The sequence below is a fragment of the Eriocheir sinensis genome, unplaced genomic scaffold, assembly GCF_024679095.1.
Source record: "Eriocheir sinensis breed Jianghai 21 unplaced genomic scaffold, ASM2467909v1 Scaffold1531, whole genome shotgun sequence".
NCBI lineage: Eukaryota > Metazoa > Arthropoda > Malacostraca > Decapoda > Varunidae > Eriocheir > Eriocheir sinensis.
The window spans coordinates 20,139-32,489 of record NW_026110886.1 but is presented as its reverse complement, the minus strand read 5'-3'; positions in this window follow the sequence as shown (position 1 = coordinate 32,489).

Below are 12,351 nucleotides of genomic sequence, written 5' to 3'. Positions count from 1 at the left end.
AGGAGGAGGAGGGAGGGGACTAAAGTATGTAAGGTATGAGGAAAGGTGGTGAATTGAAGACAGGTGGTGAGGCACACCTGAGAGAGAGAGAGGGGAGAGAGAGAATCCACACCTCCACACAACTGTGTGATAACACGGGCGCGAGAACTTATCTTATCCCACCACCACACACCACTCATGGGCACCCTCTCCCTATTCACCTCAAGGAGAGAAGCGTGGGAGGGGGGGGGCCTGGGGCACTCTCTCCTCACGCCCCCTGCCCCTGCCCTGCCTCTGCCCTGCGTGAGAAGGGACACCTAAAGGGAGAAAGAGGAGGAGGAGGAGGAGGAGAAGGAGAAAAAATATATAGTTAAGAATTATTGAGGGAATGGAGGAATAGGAATGAGGTGGAGGTGAGGAGAGGTGGAAAGGGAGAAGTGAAGAGGAGTGGAATGAAAGGTGAAAAGGAGTGAGAGTAAAATTAGTTGTAGTAGTAGTAGTAGTAGTAGTAGTAGTAGTAGTATGGTGGTGGGGAGTAGGCGATATGCATTTTGTGTGTGAAAACGATGGGTTCAACAAAACGGTAAGCAGGAGGAATGGAGCGGGAGAGGGAGGGAGAGAGGGAGAATTGAGAGAGGGAGAGAGAGGTGAGGTTGTGTCAGCGTCGGGGATGGTCACGGGACTGATTGGGTGGACGGGGAAGGTAGGGATGAGAGGGGTGGGATGGGAGGTTGAAGGTAGGATGGGATGGGCGGATGAGGAGATTGGACCCAGAAGGGGTGGGATGAGAGGGTGGGATGGAGGCAGAAGGAGAGGGTGGAGGGTGTGGAGTGGGCGGTGAGGAGTCGACGGAGGGTGGAGTGGGCGGCCAGGTGGAGGAGGTGGGTGCTGTGTCCCGTGCAACAGTTGGTATCAGGGCGGGACTGAGGGTGGACGGTGGCGTGGGCGCTTCACCTCCTCCCTCCACCTCGTCCCCTGCCGTGCCGCCGCCCCCTGCCCTCCCTTCCTCCCCGCCTCCCCACCAGCCCCCTCCTCCTTCCAGCATTCCCACAGGGTGAGATGACGTATCCTCTCTGCCTGCTCACTCTCTCCCCTCCCCTTCCTTTTGTCTCCCTCTCTCTCTCTTTTCCCTCACTCCCTCCTCACCTCCTCACCCCCCTTTCTTATCTCCTTCCCTCTCTCTCTCTCTCTCCTCTTTCAATTCTGTTCGTTACTGTCTGCTTCTGTCTCTCTTCTCTCCTTTCCATCATTTTCTTCCATAATCTCAAATAACAAACGAAATTGTGTGTTGAAATGCATATTTGGTTTCCTCCTCCTTCCTCCTCTTCCTCCTCCCTCCTCCTCCTCCTCCTCTTATTCCTTGTATTGACGTTGAAACAGAATTCCCCCTCCTTTCCTCCTCCCTTCTTCTCCTCTCTTCCTTCTCTTCCTCCACCTTCCAACTTCCCCCTTCGTTTCCTCCACTACTTTTGGTTGACGGCGTTTCCACCCTCCCTCCACTCTCCTCCTCCTCCGTCTCTAAAGTCTTCCCCTTAACCCTTTTATCCTCCAGTCCCATCATGTTCCCATTCTTTATCCTCTACCCCATCCATTTTCCTGTGCCAATTTGACTTACTCTCTCTCTCCTTGTTATCTTCAGCCCTCACCCCATTTTTTCAAACGTGTGAGGGTCGAGGAGGCTCACACACACACACACACACACAACACACACACAACATGGAAAGACATGACTGCAAGACCCACCGTGTGGAAACGTGGTGTTTGAACAGCAAGACAACACACACACACACACACACACACACACACACACACACACACACACCATAAACGTCACATTAACTCAGACAAGTTTTCAGTGCACTCTTCTCTCTCTCTCTTCTCTCTCTCTCTCTCTCTCTCTCTCTCTCTCTCTCTCTTCTCTTGATACTCCTACATCTCTTATCATGTATTTGTTAATACATGTCTGCGACATTGTGGGAGCTGTGGAGGAGGAGGAGGAGGATGAAGAGAAGAGGGAGGAAGAGGAGGAGGGAGGAGGAGGAACCTGCAGCACGCATCATCATAAATATCTCTGAGGATCGTGGGATGGAGGAGGAGGAAGCGATGAGGATGGGAGAGAGAGAGAGAGAGAGAAATAATTATATGTTCTAATGGTTGCTACTAAAGGTAAGCTTTCTTGTTTTACCACCATACCGAGGAGGAGGAGGAAGAAGAAGAAGAAGCAAGAAGAAGAAGAAGAAGAAGATCAATTCCACTATTCTAAGGTTGTGTCTGATGCTGATAGTAGTAGTAGTACACACACACACACACACACACACACACACACACACACACACACACACACACACACACACACACAGTAAGGAAGGAAGGGAGGGAGGAGGAGGGAAGGAGTGTACGAAAGTAGTTGAAAATAAGTGTTTCTTTTTCCTTCCTTTACAGAGAGAGACTTCTAGGTTGACACAGACTAAACACATCTACTCTCGTCACAAAGTTATCATCCTCCTCCTCCTCCTTCCTCCTCCTCCCTCCATCTTCTACCTTTCCTCCACTATTTCTCTCCTCCAGCACCCCTCACTCTCCCCCTTCTCCTTTCAACACTACACCCATTAATCACTCCCTCCCTTCCCCTTCTCCTTTCCTCCTCCAATCTCCCTTTCTCCTCTCCAACCTCCCTTCCATGTTTCCTCCCTTCTCACTTCTTTTCTCAGCACCAGACGTCTTGTGATCCCTCCTCCCTCCCGTCCTCCTCCTTCGTATCCTTCTTCCCTTCCTTCCTTCCTTCCTCTCCCCTCTTCGCTCTCACCATCTCAGTGTCAGCGTCTAGTCTACTTGTTGCTTGCACTGTCCATTACACTGTGCCATGGTGTGTGTGTGTGTGTGTGTGTGTGTGTGTGTGTGATGTGCGTGTGAATGAGAGAGAAGGCGAAGTGTGTGTGTGTTTGTACAGGCAGGGTGAATGAGAAAAGGAGCTTGTGAAGGCGAAGGAAGGTGTGTGTGTGTGTGTGTGTGTGTGTGTGTGTGTGTGTGTGTGTGTGTGTCCTGTTCGGGCTTTGTTGTATTTCATGATTTCCTGCTTATAAAACAAGAATGAAAAAATTCAATACAGACGTGTCATGAAAAATTCCCACGTGAGGGCTCTTTTGTTGGTACGGATGTGGTCGCGCACGCATTCCCCTGCAGTACGTGGTCCATAGGTCTGTGGTGCCGCCTTGACCTGTATTCCAGCTCCTCTACCATGTCCACCCCCATCTCTCCCCAGGTGACCTGTGGTATCTAAATCATACTGGCATCTCAGTTCGCTTGTTTAACCTGTCCACAGGATTACATTTGATTTGGCCTTCTGGTCAACCTTCCCATTACCAACCTTCCCCTATCCACCAGTCCATTACCAACCTTCCCCTATCCGCAGTCCGTACCAGCCTTCCCTATCCACCAGTCCATTACCAATCCTTCCCTATCCACAGTCCATTACCAGTCCTTCCCCTATCCTCCAGTCCCATTACCAATCCTTCCCTATCACCAGTCCATACCAACCTTCCCTATCCACCAGTCCCATGCCTTCCTTCCCTATCCACCAGTCCATGCAATCCTTCCCTATCCACCAGTCCCGTACCAACCCTTCCCCTATCACCAGTCCCATGCCAATCTTTCCCTATCCATCAGTCATTACCAACCTTCCTATTCACCGGTCCATTACCAGCCTTCCTTTCACCAGTCCATTACAATCCTTCCCTATCCACCAGTCCCATTACCAATCAACCCCTATCCACCAGTCCATTACCAGCCTTCCCTATCCACAGTCCATTATAACCCTTCCCCTATCCACCAGTCCCACATTACCAACCCTTCCCCTATCCATCAGTCCCATTACCAATCGGCCTTCCCCAATCCACCTGTCCCATTACCAACCTTCCCCTATCCACCAGTCCATTACCAATCCTTCCCTATCCTCCAGTCCCATTACCAAGCGTTCCCTATCCTGGTCCATACCAATCCTTCCCTATCCACCAGTCCAGTACCAATCCTTCCCTATCCACCGGTCCCGTACAAGCCTTCCCATCACCAGTCCCATTACCAACTCTTCTATCACCAGTCCCGTACCAATCCTTCCCCTATCCACCGGTCCATTACCAATCATTCCCTATCCACCAGTCCCATTGCCAACCCCTTCCCCTATCACAGTCCATTACCAACTCTTCCCTATCCACCAGTCAATTACCAACCTTTATCCACCAGTCCCGTACCAACCCTTCCCCTATCCACCAGTCCCATTACCAATCCTTCCCCATCACAGTCCCAGTACCAACCCTTCTATCCACAGTCCCATGCAACCTTCCCTATCCCACCAGTCCCATTACAATCCTTCCCCTATCCACCAGTCCAATAATCCTTCCATTATCCACCAGTCCTTACCAACCTTCCCCTATCCACAGTCCCATTACCAACCCTTTATCCACCAGTCCCGTACCAGAGCATCTCCTATCCACCAGTCCCATTAGCCTTCCCCTATCCACCAGTCCATTGCAACCTTCCCCTATACCGGTCCATTACCAACTTTTCCCCCTATCCACCAGTCAGCCCAATCCTTCCCTATCCACCAGTCCAGCCTGCAGTCCTTCCCTATCCTGAGGTCCATTACAATCCTTTACCCTATCCACCAGTCCCATTACCAACCTTCCCCTATCCACAGTCCATTCTCAGCAACCCTATCCACCAGTCCATTGCAATCCTTCCCTATCCACCAGTCCCATTACCAGCCCTTCCCCATCACCACTCCCATTGCCAACCCTTCCCTATCCACCAGTCCCATTTCAACCCTTCCCCACATCCACCAGTCCGTGCAATCCTTACCTATCACCAATTCCCATTACCAACCCTTCCCTATCCACCGAGTCCACATTACCAAACCATCCTATCCACCAGTCTCATTACCAATCCTTCCCTATCCATAGTCCATTTTAACCCCTTCCCCTATCCACCAGTCCGTACCAATCACCCTATCCACCAGTCCCATTACCAATCCTTCCCCCTATCCTTCCAATCCCCGTACCAACCTTCCCCTATCCACGGTCCCATTACCAATCTTCCCCTATCCACCGGTCCATTACCAACCTTCCCTATCCACCAGTCCATTACCAGCCTTTATCGACGGTCCATTATAATCCTTCCCACATCCACCAGTCCCGACTACCAATCCTTCCCCTATCCACCAGTCCCTACCAGCCTTCCCCTATCCACCAGTCCCATTACTGCAACCCTTCCCTATCCACCAGTCCCAATACCAATCCTTACCTATCCACCAGTCCCATTACCAACCTTCCCCTATCTGGGGTCCATTGCAATCCTTCCCCTATCCACAAGTCCATTACCAACCCTTCCCTATCCACCAGTCCATTACCTTCCCTTCCCCTATCCACAGTCCCATTACAAACCCTTCCCCTATCCACCAGTCACATTACCAATCCTTTCCCTATCCACCAGTCCAATTACCAAACCTTTCCCTATCCATGAGCCCTATTACTGCTTCCCTATCCACTGGTCCCATTACAATCCTTCCCTATCCACCAAGTCCCATTACCAACCTTCCCCTATCCACGAGTCTGATTACAAATCCTTCCCCCTATCCACCTCTCCCATTAGCCCTTCCCTAACCTCAGTCCCATTCACCAATCCTTCCCCTATCCACCAGTCCCATGTGGCAACCCTTCCCTATCCACCAGTCCCATTACCAACCTTCCCCTATCCTGGTACATGCAATCCTCCCTATCCACCAGTCCATTACCAATCCTTCCCCTATCCACAGTCCAATACCAATCAGCTTCCCCTATCCACCAGTCCCGTACCAATCCTTTACCCCTATCCACCAGTCCCATTACCAACCCTTCCCCTATCCACCAGTCCCATTACCAACCCTTCCCCTATCATCTAGTCCCATTGCTGTCTTCCCTATCCACCAGCTGGCCCCAATCCTTCCCTATCACCAGTCCATTACCAACCTTCCCCTATCCACCCAGTCCGTACCAACCTTCCCTATCCACGAGTCCCATGCAAATCCTTCTATCCACCTCTCCATTACTGCCTTCCTAACCTCCAGTCCATTACCAATCCTTCCCCTATCCACCAGTCCCATTACCAACCCTTCCCCTATCCACCAGTCCCCATACCAATCAACTTCCCTATCCACCAGTCCATTACCAATCCTTCCCCTATCCACCAGTCCCACATAACCAATCCTTCCCCTATCCACAGTCCGTGCAATCCTTCCCCTCTCCACCAGTCCCGTACAATCCTTCCCTATCCACCAGTCCCATTACCAACCCTTCCCCCTATCCACCAGTCCCATTACCAACCCTTCCTATCCACAGTCCATGCCAACCTTCCCTCCACCCAGCCCCATTACCAATCCTTCCCCCTATCCACCAAGTCACATTTACTGCCCTTCCCTATCCACCGGTCCCATTACCAACCCTTCCCCTATCCACCAGTCCATTACCAATCCTTCCCCTATCCACCAGTCCCATTACCAATCCCCTTCCCCTATCCACCAGTCCCATAACCAATCCTTCCCTAATATCACCAGTCCCGTACCAATCCTTCCCCTATCCACCAGTCCCGTACCAACCCTTCCCTATCCACCAGTCCATTACCAGCCTTACTCTATCCACCAGTCCATTTACCAATCCTTCCTATCCACCAGTCCACATTTACCAATCCTTCCCCTATCCACCAGTCCCATTACCAACCCTACCCTATCCACCAGTCCATTACCAACCCTTCCCCTATCCACCAGTCCATGCAATCTTACCTTATCCACCAGTCCCATTACCATCCCTTCCCCTATCCACCAGTCCCACTGCCAATCCTTCCCTATCCACCAGTCCCATTACCAATCCTTCCCCTATCCACCATTCCCATTACCAACTCCTCCTTATCCACCAGTCCCATGCCAATCCTTCCCCTATCCACCAGTCCCATTACTTATCCTTCCCTATCCACCAGTCCATTACCAACCCTTCCCTATCTACCATTCCCAGTACCAAGACTTTCCCTATCCACCAGTCCCGTTACAATCCTTCCCTATCCACCAGTCCATACCCAGTCCTTCCCAATCCACCAGTCCCATTACCAACCCTTCCCCTAACACCAGTCCACATTACCAACCCTTCCACCTATCCACCAGTCCCATTACCAATCCTTCCCCTATCCACCAGTCCATTACCAACCCTTCCCCAATCCACCTGTCCCATTACAACCTTCCCCTATCCACCAGCCCCATTAATCTTTCCCTATCCACCAGTCCATTACCAGCCTTCCCCACATCCACCAGGTCCATTACCAACCTTTCCTATCCACCAGTCCCATTTCCAATCCTTCCCCTATCCACCAGTCCCGTTACCAACCTTCCCTATCCACCAGTCCTATTACCAACCCTTCCCTATCCACCAGTCCCCATTACCAATCCCTTCCCTATCCACCAGTCCCATTACCAATCAACCCCTATCCACCAGTCCCATTACCAACCCTTCCCCTATTCACTTAGTCCATTACCAACATACCTTTATCCACCAGTCCCCATTACCAATCTTGCTATCCACCAGTCCAATTACCAACCTTCCCCTATCCACCAGTCCCATTACCAATCATTCCCCTTTCAACCAGTCCATTGCCCCACCAATCCTTCCCTATCCACCGGTCCCATTACCAACCTTCCCTATCCACCAGACCCATTACAATCCTTCCCTATCCACCAGTCCCATTACCAGTACTTCCCTATCACTTGAAGTCTAATTACCAACACTTCCCCACTATCCACCAGTCCATTACCAATCCTTCCGCTACATCCACCGGTCAACCCTTCCCTATCCACCAGTCCATTACCAACCCTTCCCTATAAACCAGTCCCATTACTAATCCTTCCCCTATCCACCAGTCCATTACCAACCCCTTCCCTATCCACCAGTCCATTACCAACCCTTCCCTATCCACCAGTCCATTATCAATCCTTCCCCTATCCACTTGTCCCATTACCAGCAACTTCCCTATCCACCAGTCCAGTACCAATCCCTTCCTATCCATTGGTCCAATTACCAATCCTTCCACTATCCACCTGTCCCATTACCAGCCCTTTATCACCAGTCCATTGCAATGCCCCTATCAACCAGTCCATTACCAGCCCTTCCGTATCCCTTCCCGTAAGGATTGGTAATGGGACGAGGTGAATAGGAAAGGTGTGTAATAAGGCAATGAAATAGGAAAGGGTGTGTCATTTAGTGAATAGAAGATGAACAGTGAATGAGGGAAGAATTGTGTGAGACTGGTGCCTGAAGGGTTGGTAATGAACTGAGACAGTGAAAGAACTGGACTGGTGAATAGAAAAGTGAAATGGGACTGTGAACTGAAAAGTGTGGGACAATTGAAAAGGGGACAGTGTGTGGGAAGGAGTTGGAAAACTGAATTTTGAAGGAACTGATATGAATGATCAGGCTATTGAACAATGGACAGGGACTGACATGACAATGAAAGGACAATTATCAGAAATGAAGTGGTTGATGAACCTGTTTCGGACTCAGTGAAGGAGTTTGTAACAGGACTGGTGACTGGTGGATAGGGAAGGGTTGGTAATGGGACTGGTGGATGGGAAAGGGAAGGATTGGTAATGGGACTGGTGGATGGGGAAGGATGGTGGTTGGGACTGGTGGATGGGGAAGGATTGGTAATGGGACTGGTGGATAGGGAAGGGTTGGTAATGGGACTGGTGGATGGGGAAGGGTTGGTAATGGGACTGGTGGAGGGAAGGATTGGTAATGGGACTGGTGGATGGGGAAGGGTTGGTAATGGGACTGGTGGATAGGGAAGGATTGGTAATGGGACTGGTGGATGGGGAAGGATTGGTGGGACTGGTGGATGGGGGAAGGGTTGGTAATGGGACTGGTGGATAGGGGAAGGTTGGTAATGGGACTGGTGGATGGGGAAGGATTGGTGTGGGACTGGTGGATAGGGAAGGATTGGTAATGGGACTGGTGGATGGGGAAGGTTGGTAATGGGACTGGTGGATAGGGGAAGGTTGGTAATGGGACTGGTGGATAGGGAAGGATTGGTAATGGGACTGGTGGATAGGGGAAGGTTGGTAATGGGACTGGTGGATGGGGAAGGGTTGGTAATGGGACTGGTGGATAGGGAAGGATTGGTAAGAGGATGGGACTGGTGGATGGGGAAGGGTTGGTAATGGGACTGGTGGATGGGGGAAGGGGTTGGTAATGGGACTGGTGGATGGGGAAGGATTGGTAATGGGACTGGTGGATAGGGAAGGGTTGGTAATGGGACTGGTGGATAGGGAAGGATTGGTAATGGGACTGGTGGATAGGGAAGGTTGGTAATGGGACTGGTGGATAGGGAAGGATTGGTAATGGGACTGGTGGATAGGGGAAGGATTGGTAATGGGACTGGTGGATCGGGAAGGATTGGTCATGGGACTGGTGGATGGGGAAGGGTTGGTAATGGGACTGGTGGATGGGGAAGGATTGGTAATGGGACTGGTGGATAGGGAAGGGTTGGTAATGGGACTGGTGGATGGGGAAGGATGGTAATGGGACTGGTGGATAGGGAAGGATTGGTAATGGGACTGGTGGATGGGGAAGGATTGGTAATGGGACTGGTGGATGGGGAAGGGTTGGTAATGGGACTGGTGGATGGGGAAGGATTGGTAATGGGACTGGTGGATGGGGAAGGATTGGTAATGGGACTGGTGGATAGGGGAAGATTGGTAATGGGACTGGTGGATAGGGGAAGGATTGGTAATGGGACTGGTGGATAGGGAAGGTTTGGTAATGGGACTGGTGGATAGGGGAAGGATTGGTAATGGGACTGGTGGATGGGGAAGGATTGGTAATGGGACTGGTGGATGGGGAAGGGTTGGTAATGGGACTGGTGGATAGGAAGGATTGGTAATGGGACTGGTGGATAGGGAAGGGTTGGTAATGGGACTGGTGGATAGGGAAGGGTTGGTAATGGGACTGGTGGATAGGAAGGATTGGTAATGGGACTGGTGGATGGGGAAGGTTGGTAATGGGACTGGTGGATGGGGAAGGATTGGTAATGGGACTGGTGGATAGGGAAGGGTTGGTAATGGGACTGGTGGATGGGGAAGGGTTAGTAATGGGACTGGTGGATAGGGAAGGATTGGTAATGGGACTGGTGGATAGGGAAGGGTTGGTAATGGGACTGGTGGATGGGGAAGGATTGGTAATGGGATGGATAGGGAAGGATTGGTAATGGGACTGGTGGATAGGGAAGGGGTTGGTAATGGGACTGGTGGATGGGGAAGATTGGTAATGGGACTGGTGGATGGGGAAGGGTTGGTAATGGGACTGGTGGATGGGGAAGGGTTGGTAATGGGACTGGTGGATAGGGAAGGATTGGTAATGGGACTGGTGGATAGGGAAGGGTTGGTAATGGGACTGGTGGATGGGGAAGGATTGGTAATGGGACTGGTGGTTGGGGAAGGATTGGTAATGGGACTGGTGGATAGGGGAAGGATTGGTAATGGGACTGGTGGATGGGGAAGGATTGGTAATGGGACTGGTGGATAGGGAAGGTTGGTAATGGGACTGGTGGATAGGGAAGGATTGGTAATGGGACTGGTGGAATGGGGAAGGATTGGTAATGGGACTGGTGGATAGGGGAAGGATTGGTAATGGGACTGGTGGATATGGGAAGGATTGGTAATGGGACTGGTGGAATGGGGAAGGGTTGGTAATGGGACTGGTGGATGGGGGAAGGATTGGTAATGGGACTGGTGGATAGGGGAAGGATTGGTAATGGGACTGGTGGATAGGGGAAGGATTGGTAATGGGACTGGTGGATAGGGAAGATTGGTAATGGGACTGGTGGATGGGGAAGGTTGGTAATGGGTCTGGTGGATAGGGGAAGGGTTGGTAATGGGACTGGTGGATAGCGGAAGGATTGGTAATGGGACTGGTGGATAGGGGAAGGGTTGGTAATGGGACTGGTGGATAGGGGAAGGATTGGTAATGGGACTGGTGGATAGGGGAAGGGTTGGTAATGGGACTGGTGGATAGGGGAAGGGTTGGTAATGGGACTGGTGGATAGGGGAAGGATTGGTAATGGGACTGGTGGATATGGGAAGGATTGGTAATGGGACTGGTGGATAGGGGAAGGGTTGGTAATGGGACTGGTGGATAGGGGAAGGCTTGGTAATGGGACTGGTGGAGAGGGGCAGGATAGGTAATGGGACTGGTGGATGGGGAAGGTTGGTAATGGGACTGGTGGATGGGGAAGGTTGGTTATGGGACTGGTGGATAGGGGAAGGATTGGTAATGGGACTGGTGGATAGGGGAAGGGTTGGTAATGGGACTGGTGGATTGGGGAAGGGTTGGTAATGGGACTGGTGGATAGGGGAAGGATTGGTAATGGGACTGGTGGATAGGGGAAGGTTTGGTAATGGGACTGGTGGATAGGGGAAGGATTGGTAATGGGACTGGTGGATATGGGAAGGATTGGTAATGGGACTGGTGGATAGGAGAAGGGTTGGTAATGGGACTGGTGGATAGGGAAGGATTGGTAATGGGACTGGTGGATGGGGAAGGATTGGTAATGGGACTGGTGGATAGGGAAGGGTTGGTAATGGGACTGGTGGATGGGGAAGGGTTGGTAATGGGACTGGTGGATAGGGAAGGATTGGTAATGGGACTGGTGGATGGGGAAGGGTTGGTAATGGGACTGGTGGATGGGGAAGGGTTGGTAATGGGACTGGTGGATAGGGAAGGATTGGTAATGGGACTGGTGGATAGGGAAGGGTTGGTAATGGGACTGGTGGATGGGGAAGGGTTGGTAATGGGACTGGTGGATAGGGAAGGATTGGTAATGGGACTGGTGGATGGGGAAGGATTGGTAATGGGACTGGTGGATGGGGAAGGGTTGGTAATGGGACTGGTGGATAGGGAAGGGTTGGTAATGGGACTGGTGGATGGGGAAGGATTGGTAATGGGACTGGTGGATGGGGAAGGGTTGGTAATGGGACTGGTGGATAGGGAAGGGTTGGTAATGGGACTGGTGGATGGGGAAGGATTGGTAATGGGACTGGTGGATGGGGAAGGGTTGGTAATGGGACTGGTGGATAGGGAAGGATTGGTAATGGGACTGGTGGATGGGGAAGGATTGGTAATGGGACTGGTGGATAGGGAAGGATTGGTAATGGGACTGGTGGATGGGGAAGGATTGGTAATGGGACTGGTGGATAGGGAAGGATTGGTAATGGGACTGGTGGATGGGGAAGGATTGGTAATGGGACTGGTGGATGGGGAAGGATTGGTAATGGGACTGGTGGATAGGGAAGGGTTGGTAATGGGA